Source organism: Corvus hawaiiensis, chromosome 11 (genome assembly GCF_020740725.1).
Source record: "Corvus hawaiiensis isolate bCorHaw1 chromosome 11, bCorHaw1.pri.cur, whole genome shotgun sequence".
Lineage (NCBI taxonomy): Eukaryota > Metazoa > Chordata > Aves > Passeriformes > Corvidae > Corvus > Corvus hawaiiensis.
In genome coordinates this window covers 14,706,533-14,710,915 of record NC_063223.1, presented here as the reverse complement: position 1 = coordinate 14,710,915, position 4,383 = coordinate 14,706,533, and the positions used below count along the sequence as shown (strand labels likewise).

Below are 4,383 nucleotides of genomic sequence, written 5' to 3'. Positions count from 1 at the left end.
TCACCCAGCACAGGGACCAGAGGGGAGTCTACAGCTGAGATCCAGCCTGGCAGCACCTACCTGGGACAGGCTTCTTCCCACCTGGTGACACTCCCAAAGTCTCAGGCAGGATGGCAATGTGTGGTCACCACTGCATGCTTATTTGCTGCAAGAAAGCCATCACTACCTACCTCTTTCTTCTGCTGACCAAAAAAATAATTAAATCATAAAGTCAGAGAATATCCTGAGTTGGAAGTCATCCACAAGGATCATCAAGTCCAGCTCCTGGCTCTGCACAGGACAACCCCAAGAATCCCACCATGTGCCTGAGAGCACTGTCCTATATTAACAAGCAAAGCATTCATCAAAATAGAGGGAATGGGGTGATCACGGTTGGCTGGCAGGTGCCCCTGCTTTTTCTGTCATTTTCCTTTCCCAGCTGATGTGCAAACCCCAAATCTAATGGGCCCACTGGACTTTTGCTCTGCACCCGTCCAGTAGATGAGCAATTGAGAGCTTTCACTTTTAAGTTACTACAGCAGCCAAGCTGGCTCACAAACCTGGAAATACAGGAATTCAGAGTTTTTTAAATGTGTATGTGCAGAAGAGAAATCCAAGCTCATCCGTCAGAATATACATATCTCATTTATATTTTTTTGACCTCCCTCACTGGGGTCTTGCCTGGGCCATGTGGCAGGGCTGTCCCACAGAAGCTGCTATTCTGAGGAGCCAAGACACTCAGTAGTTAAAAGATTTCTTATTTTCTTGTATCTCGCCTCCAAAGGGCTGCCTCTGGCACCACCAGAGGAAGTCACCCAGTGTTTTGTTCTCGTAAACTGCCCCTTTGATCAGCTGTGATTTGAGTGGATCAAACAGCTCTGAGGACGTAACCACAAATCCCAGGACATGCTATGACGGGCAGGGAAGCGGTGTCTCCAGCATGAGCTGGCAAAGCCTTGGCCATCACAGCCAGGAAACAGCCCCCCACCCTGACCCAGCCCAAAACCCCCAGTGGGCATCTCCAGGTTGCCACAATGGCCACAGCCGACGGTCTGGCTGGAGCAAAGCTCCTGGGACAAGGCTCAGCAGGGAAACACTCCTGCCCTGCCAGCACGCGGGGCCACAGCGCTGGCGCTGCGCTGCCGAGCCCCAGGCACACGGAGGGTTTTCTCACCATCCCAGTCAGTACTGACTGCTCCACGGCTGCTTCCTTTTGCCCAGCTCCTTCCCCATCTTTGGGAACTCAAACAGCCCTCATACCTGCTGTATGGGGCAATCCCCATCCCTGAGCAGCAGAGCCAGCTCGGTGGTATCTGACCCCAACCTGGATGAAAGGCAGCCTCAGTTAAGTGTCCATGCTCATCATCCTGGGCACACAAAGAAGGGCTTGGGTGGAAAATTAGATTCTCAAAGATCAGGCTTACCACAACTTTACGTGTTTGACATATTTTTTCCACATATAATAAGCAAGGGACAGGAGCTGAGCACACAGTTCCTCAAGAGGGACCTGAGTTGGTCCCTACACCTCATCTCCCAATAAAATACTTGGATATACATAAACCACCATGTTCCATATGTCTTAGAAGTGTGTTGGTCTGGGAGCAGCTTCCCTACAAAGCAATGTCCAACCATTTGGTGCCACAAAAGCACAGCCCATGTAGAATCTCTGCTGGCTAATAAACGGTTGAGTGCACGTCATGCTCTTTCCCCTCTGTGGTAGCACTAACAAGCCCTTTTCTCTACCAGTTCAGCTCTTTGCACTCACACTTTCAGGGGCCTTGAAAAACCCAGAAAAACAGTGAGAAAGGCACACTGAGCTTACATAACTGATGTGCACAAAACAGAGCATGTGGGATAGTACTGGCTTTTGTGCTCCAAGAAAAGGGAGCAGAGGGTCTGCTGGTGGACTGGATGAGACCAGCCATCATGGGAGACAGAACACAGTCCCCCTCCAGTCAGCCACCCTCCTCTCCATCAAAGGGACACCAGCCTCCACAATTCGCTTGGGGCACAAGTCCTCTCTCAGCTACCTTTTGCCAGCTCACATGGCTTCCAGCTCATGGCCAGAGAGCTCATTTGCCTGGTTTTGGTGTTTTTCTTAAATCTCAGCTGCTAGAGTCAGGAGAACATTGGTTTGGTTGTGATCCATATTTTTGACCTAAAAACACGGGCAATTTTAGCACTTGGAATTACAACGGGGAACAAAAACCCTCTCTCTCTCTCTCCAAAACCCAGCAGACAGATAAAAACAACATCCAAAATGTTCATTTTGGTCAAATTTCTTGATTCTGGTCATTCACACCGACATGGAACAGAGAGATGTTGAACTCCCACTGGCAGATGCTTGGGTTCAGCAGGGAAACGGGACAAAAAAGGTAAAACCCTACACAAGATAAAGGTACACAAGGTATGAGACAAGGATGGTGCTGGACCAGGCTGGGTAGGAGATGGAGGATGAAATTCCTCCATCAGAGGCTTTGCCATGGAGAAAGGGTGGTGGCAGATGCCAGGCAGGGAGGTGGCATGCCCAGGGCTGCCAAGGGCTAGGGACCAGCCCTAGCAGGCCCTTTACATGGACCAGCCTTAAGCATATTTCCACACAGCTGGAGGGAAACCCCAGCTGCAGTCCTGAAAAATAACAAATAATAAAAGTGGCTGTGAGCAGCAGCAGGGCTGGCAGGAAACATTCCCAGTAGCAGCTGCTTCCTGAGTGCGACATTTATTTGATCCCCTGGCACCATCTGGGCCATGCCCTACTCTTTGTTTTCATTAAGAGTTTAGGAAAACAATTCAGCTTTGACTAATTGCTCTTTAAGGTCCCAGGCTCACCCTTTCTCCTCCCCCCACATTTCCTCTCCCAACCCCTCACCCTCCATCCATGCCCTCCATCCCCTCCAGCCAGCTCTCCCCTTCCATCCACGCCACATAACACCCACTGCCTCTGTGTTCCCAGACATACCTGGTGTCCCCTAGTGCCAGGCAGGGCACATCTTCATGTGTTGTCTCCCACGAGCATCCTCCTTTGCCTGCACAGGCAGCACTGGCACAAGCACAGCAACACATGCCACAAAGTGCCAGGCAAACCCTGAGATGTCCCGCTGTGCTGGGGTGGAGCTGTGGGCAAGGGAGATGAAGCGGGTCAGCAGCACCATCCAGGACAACCGTGCTGTGAGCGGACACCTCCCAAATCCTGTGGGCTGGGAGCTGCCGGTGCCCTGCCCAGACCCCTCACAGTCCTCTTTCCATCTTCAACGTGAGCATGCAGTCCTGGGGGAAGCAGCCCTACGACCCAGCCCGGAGACAGGGCCTGTTTTGTTGAATGTGTATTTTCCACCCTGGAATAATGAGAGAGTAAAAAGTCAAGCCTTGATTTGAAATCCTTGCCATGCTGGGAGGGGGGTTGTTATTGCACAGGACTTGCATGTTCCCCCCTCACCCGGTGTCCTCACCTGATGGCTTTAGCAGGATTCGAAGGGAGGACAAGGAACCAGAGGAATTCCGGCCCCCTAATTACACTTGCTGGGAAGAATTTGCTTTTGCAATATCCCTGCTGAGTTAACCTAACAAGCATGGAGACGAGCCTTTCTTATTTAATTAGCAGCTCCACCGTGAAGTCCCCTTCACAGCACGCACACACTGGCTGCCCCCTCCTCGAGAGCCCTGCCGGTGTTTGTTCCCTCTCCCCTCACCCTTTGCCCTTTGCAATCCTCTGCGAAAGCTCAAAGCACTTTTATGCCTTCCTACTCCCACTTTCCGGTCCTAAAAAGTGTGCTTGGGTCGAGGCAGCAGCTCTGTTTCCTTGCTCCTTCCTAACAAGTGCTTCCTGCTCCTTGCTGCCTGTGATTATGTGGAGCTCACGAAGCGCTGGGATTTCCTCCCCTGGAAACCCCGCTGGCTCCACGGTGCTCTCTGCTCTGCTCTCCTCGGAGGGCTGGGTAACTCATTACTCCAGCCCTGCAATCTCGGCTGGGAAAGCAGCCGCGTGGGAAACCGCAGCCACCAGCCGCGCTCCCGCTTCCTACAGCGGCAGGTTGGCAGAGGGCTGATCCCTCTGCAGGGGGAAACTGGCCAAGGGAAAGCTGGGGGGGGATGGGGGAGGTAGTTTGGGGAGTTTTCTTATCCAGTGGGGCTTGCTGCTGGATGGAGGTGGCAGGGCCACGGGGACCACGCTCACTGTGGATTGCTGCGAGTCGCTTCGGAGCCATCAAAGCCCGCAGGCTGGGTCGCACTCGGGGGGGGGCTTGGTGAAGGTCACAGGTGGAGCTTGGCCTTCCAACAGGGATCAGTCTGCTTCCAGGTGTGCTGTGAAAGGCAGCCAAGGTAGCAGAGGTCACTGGTGGGCCAGGCTTATGCTGCCAGAACGAGGACTGCCAAGGAAAACATTCTGGGGGTTTGCAGGCTAAA

At 52.7% G+C, this 4,383-nt stretch overlaps 1 long non-coding RNA gene across 1 annotated transcript; it reads right to left on the bottom strand.

The window, feature by feature from the left end:
- Positions 1-1,970: 1,970 nt before the first annotated feature.
- Positions 1,971-3,703, bottom strand: LOC125331824. Its single transcript, XR_007206224.1, has 3 exons — positions 3,429-3,703; positions 2,939-3,314; positions 1,971-2,607 (listed from the first exon to the last, which is right to left on the bottom strand). It is a non-coding gene; the product is annotated as an uncharacterized LOC125331824 (long non-coding RNA).
- Positions 3,704-4,383: the final 680 nt, after the last annotated feature.